The 16,271-nt window shown below is 35.8% G+C and overlaps 1 protein-coding gene across 24 annotated transcripts in view; it reads right to left on the reverse strand.

Moving 5' to 3' along the window:
• Window positions 1–16,271, reverse strand: part of BAZ2B (bromodomain adjacent to zinc finger domain 2B) — a 432,513-nt gene that overhangs the window by 253,818 nt on the left and 162,424 nt on the right. For 23 of the 24 annotated variants that reach the window (XR_004271241.1, XR_004271240.1, XM_032286303.1 and 20 more), the window contains one exon: window positions 7,482–7,523. The exons of the other annotated variant lie outside the window; for it this stretch is intronic. The gene's annotated coding sequence lies outside the window, so the exon portion shown is untranslated. The remainder of the gene's footprint in view (window positions 1–7,481; window positions 7,524–16,271) is intronic. 24 annotated transcript variants of the gene reach the window in all.

Genomic DNA, 16,271 nt, shown 5'->3' on the forward strand with positions numbered 1-16,271 from the left:
ACGAAAGGTATTTTAAAATTCACTATAACTTTACTTTTGGTATTAGAAAAGTGAAAAATAAAGGTCAGGTAGTATATAGTAAACTTGTTCTGGAAATGACTTTTTTGCACTTTTCAAATAATGATTTAACTATCACTTATAGCATAGCAGGAAGGATATTTGATCTTTCCAAGTCTCAGTTTGGGCATCTGTAAAATGTAATGATGTCTTCTAAAATTGTTAAAGGTTCAAATAAGCGCTTAGTATCTTAAAAAAATTAGTGGATAAATAAATATTAGCTTTGTTCTTCATTCCTCAACACATGTATCAAAATACATTTATTAAAAATACTTAATGGTGGTTGAGTACAGTGGCTCACACCTGTAACTCCAGTGCTTTGGGAGGCCTAGGTAGAAGGATTGCTTGAGGCCAGGAGTTTGAGGTTACAGTGAGCTATGATTGTGCCACTGTAGTCCAGCCTGGGTGACACAGCAAGACCTTGTTTCTAAATAAAAATATGATAAACAAACAAAATCCCAACAAAATTTAATGGAAACCAATAAATAATGTTAAAATTATTTATATTAAAATAACTATTCACTATGTATCTAACACTTACCAAAGTTTTTAGTTTATAAATTCCTATAAGAGCTGACCATTAGGCTCATTTACTTCCTCAAATGTTGTATTTCAACAATATTAAACTAAGGCCAGGCATGGTGGCTTACACCTGTAATCCGAACACTTTGGGAGGTCATGAGGAAGGCAGATCATGAGGTCAGGAGTTCGAGACCAGCCTGGCCAATATGGTGAAACCCCGTCTCTACTAAAAATACAAAAATTAGCCAAGTGTGGTGGTACGAGCCTGTAATCCCAGCTACTCGGGAGGCTCAGGCGGGAGAATTGCTTGAACCTGGGAGGCAGGGGTTGCAGTGAGCCAAGATTGTGCCACTGCACTACAGCCTGGACAATAGAGTGAGTCTCAAACAAACAAAAACAAAAACTAAAATATCTATATGTCTCTGAACATATGTTCTTTCAAGTCTATATGCCTATTTCCTCTTTCTAGATCCTCTTCTACGTTATAATTCAAAAATCTAGACCACATGTGTCACTCCTCTGTAAACGTTTCTTGATCCCTGTGTTAGACAGAATGAATCGTTTCCTTTTCCATTCTTCTCCTAAAACTTCCAGAGGCGTCCAATCTTTTGGATTCCCTGGGCCACACTGGATGAATAGGGATTGTCTTAAACCACACATAAAATACAGTAACACTAACAATAGCTGATTAGCTAAAAACCAAAAATTGAAAAAAAAAATCTCATAATGTTTTGATAAAGTCTCCAAATTTGTGTTGGGCTGCAATGACAACTGTCCTGGGCTGCATGCAGCCCACAGGCCACAGGTTGGACAAGCTTGACATAAACCAGCAAGAGAGACAGTAGAGTTCAAATAAAACAAATGAGATGTTAAAAAAAAAAAAAAAAAAAGACATTTGAACAATGGCATAAACTTTTTTTTTCTTTTTTTTTTTTTTGAGATGGAGTCTTGCTCTGTAGCCCAGGCTAGAGTGCAGTGGTGTGATCTCAGCTCACTGCAATCTCTGCCTCCCGGGTTTAAGCAATTCTCCTGCCTCAGCCTCCCAAGTAGCTTGGACTACATGTATGTGCCACCATGCCTGGCTACTTTTTGTATCTTTAGTAGAGATAGGGTTTTGCCATGTTGGCCGGGCTGCTCTCGAACTCCAGACAAGTGATCTGCCCATCTTGACTTGATCCACCCACCTGAGCTTTCCAAAGTTCTGGGATTACAGGTGTGAGCCACTGCACCCAGCCACAATAGTATAAAGTTTCTTCGTCAAGCTATCTTAGTATCAGGATTAGTTCTGGCCACAAGTGACAGAAAGCCCAAAGGCGAATGGCTTAAACAATGTAGAATTTTATCTTTGTCATGTTAAAGAAGTCCAGATATAGGCAGGACAGTATGGACAATGTAACATCATGTTAGTAAGAATTTTCTTTCTTACTGCTGCTTTACCCATTCTCATTATGGGGTTTCCACTCACAGTCCAATTATCATGCTCACAATTCAGCCAGCAAGGAAGAAGGGGGGAAAAATGATGTGCACCTATTCCTTTAAGGATACATCCTGAAAGTTGCACACACGACTTCTGCCTATATATCTCTTCCCAAAATTTAGTTAGATTACTATATCTAGCTGCAAGGGAGACTGGGAAATTATGTTTTTATTCTAGGTAGTAATATACTGGAAAAAAATTAGAAGAGGGTTTATCAGTATTAGGGACAACTATCAATCACTGCCACCCTTGGTTATATCTTCCCTGTGGTAGGTACCTGACATTTTAAATTTACTAGCTAACACTAGTGTTTCTGACAGTGTGTATGTACACTATAAAATTATATAGCAATTCCTTCTAAATTTCAATTATTAAGTATTACTTTTGAGAGAAATATATCTCTATAACATTTAAGTAATATTCATAATAGAATCACCAAGGAGAAAAATGAAAAAAAAATTTTTTTGTGAAAAGGTCTTCCTCTGTAGTCTAGGCTGGAGTACAATGGTACAATCTTGGCTTACTGCAGCCTTGAACTCCTGGGCTCAAGCAATCCTTCCACCTCAGCTTCCCAAGTAGCTGGGACTACAGGCTTGGGCCACCATGCCCAGCTAGTTTTGTTTATTATTTTGTACAGAAAAGTCTCATTATGTTTCCTAGGTTGGTCTTTCATTCCAGGACTCAAGCAATCCCCTGTGTTTGCCTCCCAAAGTGTTGGGATTACAGGAGTGAGAGCCACTGTGCCCAGCCAAGAAATTTAATAAAAACAGAAAAAGTCACTTTATTTAAAAGGTTGCCTTGTAACCAATTATTAAACAGACAGCAAAATATTACATAAGAATATTTGAAGATAAAATGTAGCCACTATAATAATAAAATTATATATAAACAGAACTGCATACAAATAAAACTGCACAAGTACTCTCAGAAAAGACAAGAGGATTAAAGGAGATTCAAGAAAATAACCTTTGAATTATTTTATTATACTTTCTGTAAGTGCTGTTTAGAGATTTTTAATCTAGTAAGAACTGATCACAAAACAGAACAGTAAAAATTCTAGTAGGATAAAGCAAAGTCAGATTGAGTCCAAGTTCTCATTGATGAGTATCATGAGGGTAAGAAAAATGTAGTAAGTGCCATCTTTTGTGCTAAGTACTTTATGAGCAATGTTTCATTTAATATTCTAGACATCATAATATTATCCCTAATCTAGAAAATAAAAAATTGGGTCATAGATTAAAAAGTTGACTTATGATCACAACAGCTACACAAGTAGCAGAACACAAACTTAAACAAAGGCTCTTCAAACCCCCAGTCCATGTCCTTAACTATTATGCACACTACTTTCCCTCAAACTCTCTGGACCTTGGTTTTCTCATCCATTATATAGGGGGAATGCAGAGTACTCTAAACTATCCTAAAGTTCATTCTGGCTTTTTAAGATGTTGGCATTCTAGTTGTCTGACTCTCTTTTCCTCAAATAAAGGAATACTATATTAATAGGTGTAATTGGCCTCCTTGCTGAAACTTACATAAGTCAATAAAGTTATCACTAATATATATAATGTAGAAGTCTATTTATTAAAACAGACAAAAGGGCCACAATTTGTAAGTAAGGTAAATGTGAATGTTTAGGAAACATCGCTGATCATTATGGTTGATTTCACGCCCCTTAATGTAACTGTAAAGGAGCAAGCCATAAAGTTATATCAGGAAGAGGGAGGAAAGCTAACAAAAATTGAATTTAAATCTCATAATCCTTTTAAATTCAAATAATGCATCGTTTTATAGGTGCAGACACTGAGACACAAAGAGGCTGAATTGCTGGAAGTCACATAACTAGTACACAGTAACATTAGTACTTGAACTCTATTGGTTCTAAAATCTAAGCTCTTTTCTATACACCCTGCTTCCTGTGGTTGAATTAAATTAATATATTAATATCCTTATTTCAATTTTAATACAAGAACACTAGGCCACGCGCAGTGCCTCATGCCTGTAATCGCAGCATTTTGAGAGGCCGAGGTGGGTGAATCATGAGGTCAGGAGATCGAGACTATCCTGGCCAACATGATAAAACCCCGTTTCTACTAAAAACATAAAAATTAGCTGAGTATGGTGGCATGTGCCTGTAATCCCAGATACTCAGAAGGCTGGGGCAGGAGAATCGCTTGAACTGGGAAGTGGAGGTTTCAGTGAGCCAAAATCGCGCCACTGCACTCCAGCCTGACGACAGAGCTATATTCCATCTCAAAAAAAAAAAAAAAGAACGCTAAAGGTATTAATTGATTTAGAACTTTCTGCTTTATTATGACTACTGACAAACATTTGCTGAGTATAAGAAGAAGATGTATATTAAAATAAATACAATTATGTTATGAGTAACATAGGACTAATAAAAATTAAGCATTACCAAATTATTAGGAACAGAGAACTAGGACGATTAGGGAAAACCTCAGGGAGATGATTATATGTTGATACAGTATTAGAGAGAAAGTTTGATTTCACCAGAAATTTTTTTTTTAAGTGTGAAAGGAAAAACAATATTCTAGGTAAAGGGAATAACAAGTAAGTGTGGAACCAAAACATATATCCAAAGTAGGAAATACTAATAGTCCACATTAGGTAGAGTGTACAGTTCTTACTCTCAAATAATAAAAAATACACTGAAGACATGCTGGGCACAGTGGCTCACTCCTTAATCCCAGCACTTTGGGTGGCCAAGGCAGGTGGATCACTTGAGGTCAGGAGTTCAAGACCAGCCTGGCTAACATGGTAAAACCCTGTCTCTACTAAAAATACAAAAATTAGCTGGGCGGTGGCATGTGCCTGTAATCCAGCTACTCAAGAGGCTGAGGCAGGAGAATCACCTGAACCCGGGAGGCAGAGGTTGCAATGAGCAGAGATTGCACCATTGCACTCCAGCCTGAGGGACAGAGTAAGGCTGTGTCTCACGGAAAAAAAAAAAAGAAAAGAAAATATGCTGAAGACAAACTGAGGAAGGGTCTTAAACACCAAGTTAGAAGGTCTGGCTTTGATCACATAGGAAATAAGAAGCCACCACATGTTTTCAAGTAGAGAAATAAAAGGAACAGAGCAATGCATTAATCAGATTAAACTGGGGATTGTGTACAAGTTTCAATGAAATTGATAATGGCCAGGAAGAAGGAAGATCAGTTAAAAGGCTTTGACATTTCTATGGATTGTGACATCAAAGAAAAAAATAGAAATTCTCCTGACTTCTGAAAATTTTGATTAAAACACATATATAAGCTGTATATTACATAATATATAAATAGCTACTACACTTTATCCCCTAAACAATCCATAATATAGTCTCCCTCTCTAACCATAACATTTTACCTTTAGTTCTTACTAGGTCATCTCATTACACCAGTTTATGTATCAACGACTAGTGTCCTGATCTATTTCCTTTGGATAAAGCAGCCCTTTCCTGGCCTCATTTTATTCCAGCCACATGGTAAGTATATATTTGAACTACTCTCTCACTAGCACTCTCAACCTGAATCTATGTTGAAATCTACCCTCTTTTCTTAACTCAAAGGGCTGGCAAAAGCCTCACAACACTGACATAACAACGTTAAGGTTTCTAATATCAGTCACTTACGAACCTCTCAAATGAATACTTCTTACTCTTTCACTTGTTTAAAATCCAATAATATTAAATATCACCTCTCTTCCTGAAATTCTTGGATTTAGATCAGTTGCAATTAACTACCCTCTTAATATTACCCTAAAAATAAACTGTGGGAAAATTTTTTTAAATAAAAATAAGCTGTGGGAGTCAGCATTTTTTAATTTAAAAAAAAATTCATTTAGTGCTAATGTTAACTTCCTTGATCGTAAAGCACTAGATGCTGAACAGAAGGTTTCTAGAGAAATATGTCAATATTTTATTGTAAAATATTCAGTTAGGGTAATAACGTTCTGATTAAGAAAAAACAAACAAGGAAAGAGCTACAAATCAAAGAAAGTTAAAATGTCCCCTTAGGAAAATGAATAAATATGCTATTAGCATAAGTAGACAAAATTATGATGATAAAGCTTTTAAAAATGCAATAAAAGTCTCTCTAGACTCAGCAAAATGGTACACTTAACAAATGAACCAGTTTTCAAAAAAACAAAAATGATTGAACATAAATACAAACATTCTATGTTAATTTATACTTCTAATAATTAATGCTTCTGGATTTAATGAGTTAAAATAAAAATTAAAACAGATAAGAAGCAGGTTCATGGAATAAATAATTTACTAGAAATTTATTTATCTGTTATTTAAGAGAATTTTTCAAAAATGATATAAAGCTCATGATTGAGATTCCAATTTTACCACTTAGAATTTCCTAAGGCCCTGGCAAAGTTTTTCTTTAGGTAATGTATTTCCTTACATACAATGGAAATTAACACTTTAAATAAAACTAAAAAGTATCAATTACTTAAGAGAACCATCCTTTATCAAAAAACTCTCCATATCTCGAAGATTATTTACAAATCCTACATATATCAACAAAAAAATTTAAGCAAGATGCCTAAAAACTCTACCAAGGTGCTATCTCTGTCTCTCTCTTTCTCTCTCTCTCTCCCCCCTTCTCTCTCTCTCTCTCTCTCTCTCTCTCTCTATATATATATATATATATATATATATATATACACATATATATAGATAGATAGATAGATAGATTTTTTTTTTTTTTCAGATGGAGTCTCTCTCTGTTGCCCAGGCTGGAGCACAGTGGCACGATAGCTCACTGCAATCTCGGCCTCCAGGGTTCAAGTAATTCTCCTGCCTCAGCTTCCCGAGTAGCTGGGATTACAGGCACATGCCACCATGCCCAGCTAATTTTTTATTTTTAGTAAAGATGGGGTTTTGCCGTGTTGGCCAGGCTGGTCTCAAACTCCTGATCTCAGGTGATGCACCTGCCTGGGCTTCCAAAGTGCTGGGATTACGGGCATGAGCCACGGCGCCCAGCCTACCAAGGCTATATTTTCATAATCTTTCCTTAATAATTCATTACAATCTAAAGTAATTTACTTATAGGTATTTTTTCCTAATGTGGAATCTCGTTAAACTTTCTGCCATTTTCTGGTAAAAAATAAAAACTAAAGAAAAGATGATGTTCAGAGTATAACTCACATTGAAATAATTTAGTATATTTAGGCCTATAATTGCAGTTATAAATTAAAAGTAATTTTCATTTTAAATGTTTTTTAAATCCTTTAAAGCAAGATTTCAAAGATATTTAAGCAACTACACAGAAATATGATATAATTCATTTAAAATGTTAACATTCAATTGGCTGGCAAAAGAAATAATAATTTTAAGCTACAAACGTTTTCTAAGTCAATTCTCATTCTTAGAGAAAATGAAACTTCCTTAAAAGCTTAACTATCATTTTGGTCTTACTGTGATCACGAGGTCAATCTTGTGACATCACTGTTGGGAAACCTGCAACAGGAAAACAGAATTAGCAAACAGCCGAAGCATACTTAAGAAATTTCAGAAACGAAAAAGTCTGTTTAAAATTTGTGTCTTTCTTGATGCCATAAGTCATATTTAAATTAACCTAGAGTATCAGGAATCATATAATTAGTATGACAGAAATAAGCATAAAAGGACTGGAGTTTATTTATAGGTCATTATTTATTATAGTATGGCAGGTCATGTTTTTGTTTATAATCACCAAAACCCTAGGGTAAACATAATACAACATATTGAAAAATACACTATAGGACATTTGGGTTACAAGTTTTATTTGTCTTCAAATTATTGACTAAGAAAAGAAAAACAATGTATTAAATATGTCACAAAGTGAAGACAATTAGGTATTATTTATAAATACTTTTCTCTCTCTGATTATCAGCACAGATTAGAACCAAAATGTCATCTACTTAATACTGGAGACATTATCACATGCTAATACTTATTAATAGTGACAAAATTATCCAAAGCTTGCAAATATCACTGGGAAGAATCCAGAAAAACCATAAATTCAAGGGAAGTTAAACTATTTCCTAAGCTATAAATGGCTTCAAGTTTATCCTTGTGAAATCTAAATTTGAGGAATTTTAATTTTTATTTATTTATTTATTTATTTATTTTGAGACAGGGTCTCACTCTGTCACCCAGGCTGGAGTGCAGCGGTGTGATCTCAGCTCACTGCAACCTCTGCCTCATGGATTCAAGCGATTCTTGTGCCTCAGCCTCTTGTGTAGCTGGGACTACAGGTGTGCACCACACCCAGCTAACTTTTTGTATTTTTAGTAGAGACAGGTTTTCACTATGTTGGCGAGGTTGGTCTCCAACTCCTGGCCTCAAGCGATCCAACATCTTGACCTCCCAAAGTGCTGGGATTACAGGCATCAGCCACCACACACGGCTTGGAAATTTCTTTATTAACAAGGTCTAATTTAAGATGAGCCCTTAAACATGTTAAAAAGTAACGCAAGGTTACGGCGTTTTAAGGTTCATACTGGGGCTTTCATGTGTTATTTCATCAGATCCTCATAATGATTCCTTCAAATAGGTAGAAAAGAGATGTTCCTTATTACAGACTCCAGGAAAATAGAATTTAGAGATTATACATGACTTGTCCAAACATAGAGAACTGAGTTTTTCCTGGTTTCTCTTTTACCTCATACTTTTCACCTAGTCCATCCTACCAACTACTCTTCCTCACTCTATTCTTAATTCAAAAACTGCTAGTTACCTTACTAGTTCAAGATACTGGCTCTCTTATTACCATTATAGCCTCCAAACTTCTATTCTTTTTTTTTTTCTGCCTCAGCCTTCCGAGTAGCTGGGACTACAGGTATGTGTAACCACTGGCTAATTTGTTGTTTTTCAAGAGACGAGGTCTCACCATGTTGCCCAGGCTGGTCTCAAACTCCTGGGCTCAAGTACCTATTTCTGTTCTTAAAGCAAGTAAATCAGATCACATCATTCCCTTACTCAAAACTGTCCAATGGCTTTTCCAGCTCTTTGAATAAAACCCACAATAATTATCACGGCTTCTTAGTCCCTCCGTTACCTGGTGCCCTGACTGCATTTCCTGTGTCTCTCTACTATGTACCAGTCACAATCACCCTTTTGATAATCCCCAAACATATCAAATTTGTTCCACTTCAGGGCCTTGACACTTGCTCTTCCCTCTGCCTGGAGCAATTGTTCTCCACATCTTCATAGTTTGGTTTTATCACTTCAATCAGGTCTCATAACAAATGCCACCTCCTTAAAGAGGCCTTCCTTTACCATCAGAGACTGTTGTTAGCTATAAGCTCCATGAAGGAAGATCACTGGAGCCCAAGTTTAGTGCCTGGAACCCAACAGCTAATTATTTACTGAATGAATGAGTGAACAAGCACTTATCAAGTTCCTCCTGCATCCAGCATTATGTCAAGTGCTAACTACAGAGGATCCAAAAGAAAGTTTAAATAGAAACTCTTACAAGAATTACTATCTATTTAAAGAAAATACGCAATTACACTTGGTATACTTTTTTTTTTTTTTTTTTTTTTTTTTTTTTTTTTTGAGACAGGGTTTCGCTCTTGTTACCCAGGCTGGAGTGCAATGGGGTGATCTCGGTTCACCGCAACCTCTGCCTCCTGGGTTCAGGCAATTCTCCTGCCTCAGCCTCCCGAGTAGCTGGGACTACAGGCGTGTGCCACCACACCCAGCTAATTTTTGTATTTTAAGTAGAGACAGGGTTTCACCATGTTGACCAGGATGGTCTCGATCTCTTGACCTTGTGATCCACCTGCCTCGGCCTCCCAAAGTGCTGGGATTATAGGCACTTGGTATATGTTTTTAAGTCACTGCAAGAAGCATTTGGGAAGCTTAAAAATAGAGCAAGTCAGGGGGTGATGAGAAAGAAGGGGTAGTGAATTAAAGGTGTATGATAATAAGGGTCTGGATAGTGAAGATGAGGAAATGCAGATGGAATGGGAAACCCAAATCTTTAATGGTGAAACCAAAGGGCTTCATGCTAAACTAATTATTAGAAACAAGGATAGCAAAGAGTGAAAGATTACTTCAAAGGTTCTCTCTCACTCACAAAATGAAAGAAATCTGCAGTGGTAGGGTGGAGTGACTTCTGTTTAGAACTAGGCAGACCAGTGTTACCACAGGCCATTCTAATGAAGATGCTTCCCACCAGCAGATAGAAATTTAGGATAGTCCACGATTTAAAAATTTGTTATATAAAAATACAGTTCAAACCAAGTCTGTGGGCAAGTTCACCAAGGGAATATGAAGAAAAAACAGAACAGCCAGCAGAATTTGGCAGGTATCTATTAAGTAAGGCCCATGGGAACTAAGAAGTGGAATTGCAGGGTTAAAATCAGATCAGAAGGTAGCTACATAGGCTGGGAACGTGGTTCATGCCTGTAATACCAACACTTTGGAAGGCTGAGGCAAGCAGACTGCTTGAGCCCATGAATTCAAAACCAGCCTGGGCAACATGGTAAAACCTTATCTCTACAAAAAATAGAAAAATTGTCAAGGCATGTGGAACATGCCTGTAGTCCCACCCAGCTACTCATGAGGCTGAAGTAGAAGGATCACTGAGCTCAGGGAGGTCAAGACTACAGTGAGCTGTGATCATACTACTACATTCTATCTTGGGTAAAGGTGTAACCCTGTCTAAAAAAAAAAAAAGATAAAACACATTACTCTCTGTATTCAAAAAAACTGCTTTCAAGGACCTACTTGCCTAACATGAAGTGCTCAACTTTAATCAATACAAAAAAAAAAGTCTTAGGCTGGACACGGTGGCTAAGTGTAATCCCAGCACTTTGGGAGGCCAAGGCAGGTGGATCACCTGAGGTCAAGAGTTCAAGGCCAGTCTGGCCAACATGGTGAAACCCCCTCTCTACTAAAAATACAAAAAAACTGACCTGCGTGGTGCCAGGTGCCTATAGTCCCAGCTACTCAGGAGACTGAGGCAGGAGAATTGCTTGAGCCTGGGAGGCAGAGGTTGCAGTGAACCGAGATCATGCCACTGCACTCTAGCCTGGGCAACAAGAGTGAAACTCCGTCTCAAAAAAAAAAAAAAAAAAAAAAAAGTCTTGTGATGATAACAGAGTCAATACAAGAAGTCTTATGAGGGAAAAAAACTACTTCTATTAAACCCTGTAATTCAAAACAGGTATTAAAACTATTGTAAACAATCACACTCAAACAACATGCATATCTGAATAAAAGATAAATGTTCCATTTTACTTTTGATTTTTTGGAAAAATTATAAGTTAATTAAAGATAAACCTACAGTTAAAAATATAGTTTACTAAAAGCACTAAAGCTCATAGTATAAAAACCTAATACGGGCATTCCTTCCTCACGGTAGTAGTTTTTATAAATGACTTACTAGGTACCTACAGAGCAAGAGGAAAATAAAATACATGAAATTAAAATGACACTAGAGGATAAAGCCAGACAAATCTTAAAGCTCGTAAAAATCCTAAGTGGTTCTTACAAGCAAAAGGTAATTCTTTCAAATCATTTCAAAACTAAGAAAATTATTCAAATTAAACATATAAAAAGTAATATTACATTTTATGAAAACATAATTCAACTAATGTATTGGTTATATGCTATTTCTCTACCAGTCACTATTTTAGTAAATAGGCATAGAGAAAAATCTCAATAATATTAACCCCCAGAAAACATCTACAAATGTTACCCACCTACCAATATGAAAAAATAATTTTAAGTCATGATATGCAATCCTATGAGTATTTTTCCAGCAATCAGCATGTACTATCTTTATTTTTCCTCATGCTCTGCCCCAAATCAAAGCCTCTCTTTACGTACTCAATTTTAGCATACTCAAGTCTTAACCTTTCCTTGACAACACTACATACTTACAAAGTAAAGATATTTATCTGTACGTACTTCAGTAAAAAGAGTCAACAAAATAAATCAATAGAATACCTATCTGTTTTTTCTCACTTTGCTCAATCTGAACACAGAAGTAAATGCTGATTAATTCTGAAATTTGGTTAAAGTAATAATCACAGCATAATCACTCATTTATATATCAGTTTGATTTTTTTTGTGTTCTATGCTCTTTTCAAGGTATGGTTATACAATACAAAAATTATTTTCAAAATTTACACATGAAAAATAATCTCACAAATCATATGCTATTTATAGGCTGTTTCAGTGTGGTTATCTTGGATTATGGACTATGGATATGGAGAACTTAAGGACTGTCTTTATCATTCTCTTTTTAAAGTGTCAACTGTACATGTTTTGACATTTCTTTTTCAGGTTTAATAAAATTTTTATAAACCCTAACTTGCTTACACCTCATCTAATCATTTCAAATACTGACTTTTTAAATTTGAAGATTATTATTCAGTAGAGAAAAAAAATCACAGGCTTAGAATATAAGCAATACTTTCTTGGCAGGAGGGGAGGATACTTGAAAATAATAGAAAACTATATACTGGGAAACTGGTGACAATGTGGTCTATCCAGTGTTGTGCAATGGAACTTCTGCAATGATGGAAATGTTCAGTGTCTATGCTATCTAATATATATCCGCTTTGATTTGGATATGGTTTGCTTGTTCCTACCAAATCTCATGTTGAAATTTTATCCCTAGTGTGATATTGCAGTAAAGTGGGGCATAAGGTAGGGTGTCTGGGTCATGGGGGTGGATCCCTCAGGAATGGCTTTGTGCTATTCTAGCAGTAGTGAGATCTTGCTGGAAGACTTGATTGGTTCTCTGCGGAATGGATTAGTTCCTGTGAGAATAAATTGTTATAAAGCCAGGATACCTTTGGGATGGGTACCTCTCACCACATGCCAGCTTCCCCTTTGACCTTCTCTGTCATATTTTGGTGCAGCCCTCACCAGAAGCTGAACTGATGAGAACTGTTAGCTAAATAAATCTATTTTCTTTATAAACTACACAGCTTCAAGTATTCCTTTATAGCAACACAAAATAGACAAAGATAGTAGCCTACAGCCAAATGTGGCTACTGAGTACTTGTAATATGGCTGGTATTACTAAGGAACTAACTTTCAAATACTAATTTTAATTATGCAAATTTAAACAGCCACATGTGGCTTGTGCCCACCACATCAGATGGTACTACTATGTATTTCAGAAACCATACCTGGACTGGACTGTAAATGGTTCTCCTAAATTTTATTTGAAAAATTATTTTCTCTGCCGGGCGCGGTGGCTCAAGCCTGTAATCCCAGCACTTTGGGAGGCCGAGACGGGTGGATCACGAGGTCAAGAAATCGAGACCATCCTGGTCAACATGGTGAAACCCCGTCTCTACTAAAAATACAAAAAATTAGCTGGGCATGGTGGTGTGTGCCTGTAATCCCAGCTACTCGGGAGGTTGAGGCAGGAGAATTGCCTGAACCCAGGAGGCGGAGGTTGCGGTGAGCCGAGATCGCGCCATTGCACTCCAGCCTGGGTAACATGAGTGAAACTCCGTCTCAAAAAAAAAAAAAAAAAAGAAAAATTATTTTCTCCATTTTTTTAATAACTGGAAAAAGAAAACCTCAATTCTGTTTGGTAGAATATGTACATTTCAATAAAATTGCTCTAAATTTGGAGGAGAGGAATTCTTACATCTTCAAATGTCTTTCAAGTTTATGTTTGCAGAAAAGGATTTATTTTACCACAGAATCTTTATAATAGTGCTTATGTGGGAAAATAATCTTGGATTTTGGAGAACTGAGTTTTAAACCCCTTCAGATTGCATCATTATTGCTTGGTATTTAAAAGCTGCAAATTGCTTTACTTTGGTCAGCTGGGCAGTATTGCTTTGTTTTCTCATGTACTATTATGACTAAAACTAAATTTACATTTCCAGAAATTACTAAGAGGTATCAATAATTACACATCCTTTCTGCAGAAAACTGGCATTCCATCAAAATGCATTACATTCTTCATTTGCATTGCTTGTCTTTATTGTTCTGTGTGAGTGAAACTTCTCTTTAAAAAAGTGTAATTCCTATAGATTGAATCAAAATATTTTCAGACAGTAACGAGCCTTATTACATGAAGTTTAGTGAGAGATGAGATGACAACTTCATTGCTTTGCCGGTGATTAAAAAAAAACAAAACATGCAAACAAAACACAACTGACTATTAGACTTGGTAAATTTACACACACACACACACACACACACACACATACACACACACACACACACACACACACACAGAAGCAAGCTGCCTGTTTTTCTACACTTTACCACTGTATTCTTGCAACACTGATTAGCACTTCTCAACATCCTTACTCACTCCCTCTTAAATTTCCACTTTAGAGCCATAAACCGGCTTCCAGTAGAGGAAGGAGGTATTAGCACTGCCAACTGCTATTGAAACATTCTTGAGGTTAATGTATACACAATATCCAAAAGTGAACCAATCACTTGGGTGAAGTAATACAATGAAGTTTCATTTGAGAAAAATTGTGTCATTTTAGTTATATATAGTTTTATTTCTCTAACTACAAGTTTTCAGGGAATTCAATTCAAATTGTAACAACCCGCAGAGAGCTTTGGGTTAAGCCTTTAGAAATTAATAATAAGACACATTGCCTGATTATAGAAGTTTTTGGTTTTTTACATCAAAATTAGCGTCCATTTTGGTTCTGTCTACAAGTGCCAAATTGACAGATAATTTGACCCTCACAAGATTTTTTTAAAAAAATCACTTAAATAAGCCAGCAATCTAGACAAGCATAGGCAATAGTTTTATAAAGTTTTCAAGCACTATACCTAAAAAACAGACATGATGTTATGCTCACCCATACCTTCAAAAATCAATTTCAGATTATGGCTGTGAAGACTGGAAAAATAATTATGCAATCTAATAATATAGAGGTCAAAGAAATATTCAGTTAGGACAAATAACTAAAGTTACCATTAATAAATACAAAGTTTCAGAAAATTTGTATTTTACTCTTTTTTACTCAAAGAACATTGCTATAAATATTTAGAAAAATTAAATAACGATTACTGCTCTTGGTTTTTCCTAGAACTTAGAATAATTTCATCACAAACAAAAAATTTGGTTTAATGCTTTCAACAGAGACTACATAACCCTGGTCCTTAATCAGAATTTTGGCATATATTCATTATGTACCTTAGGCAATCTATCAGTACTTCTTCAGTTTGTAATACCATAATTATCAACTTCACAAGGAATACTGTAAAGTTTAGTTAATTACATTCATAAAATTTTTTGAGAGTCACAGATGAGTGAGGTGTAAGGCATATATACAATTAATTTGTATGTACTTGGTGAAAAAATGACACTTAAAATATTTAACAGCAACAACATGCATGAACCTTAAAGACATTATGCTAAGTAAAATAAGCCAGTCACAAAAAGACAAATACAATATGATTCTACATATATGCAGTACTCAGAACAGTCAAATTCATAGAGACAGAAAGTAAAATGACAATTGTCAGGGACTAGGGGAAGGAAGAGTGGGAGTTATCATTTAATGGGTACAAAGTTTCAGTTTTGGAAGATGAAAAAAGTAATGGTTGTACAACAATATGAATGTATATACTTGATGCCACTGAATACACTTTAAAATGGCTAAAATGATAAACTTAATGTTATGTATATTTTACCACAATAAAAAAAATTTAACAAGTATGAAAATCAGAATATGAATCACGAGCCAATTTTAACATTTTCTGATTCACTCATTAAAACATGAATCAAATATTTACTGAATGAACAAAAGAATGATTCATCAAATGACTTCTATGTGGCAGGTACTGTGTTAGACCTGGGAAAACAGCAGTGAACAAGACAAGGTCTCTGCTTCGTAGAATTTACATTCTAGCAGTAGAGACCTACAAAATCATTTTTACAAACTGTATCCTTTTTATAGTGATAAGTACTACACTGAAGGGTAAAGAGATGAAATGATGGCAAGGAGGTATCTCTGAGAAGATAATTACCCTGAGAATGAAGTAAAACGGAACACTCCAGATAGAACAGCAAGTGCCAAGGCCCTGAGGTGAGAAGGCCTGGTGTTTAAAAAAAAAAAAAAGACAAGAATGACCAGGGCTCGTGCAGAGTAAGATAGGGGGTAGGAGAGCAAGGCAGAGACTATGGAGGGCCTGGAAAGCAATAGTAAATACTCTAGATGTTATTCCACATGTGCTGAAAGCCATATGGGATGTTATGACTAAGGGAATGAT

The sequence above is a fragment of the Sapajus apella genome, unplaced genomic scaffold, assembly GCF_009761245.1.
Source record: "Sapajus apella isolate SASKATOON/1434 unplaced genomic scaffold, GSC_monkey_1.0 scaffold18, whole genome shotgun sequence".
In the NCBI taxonomy this organism is placed as follows: Eukaryota; Metazoa; Chordata; class Mammalia; order Primates; family Cebidae; genus Sapajus; species Sapajus apella.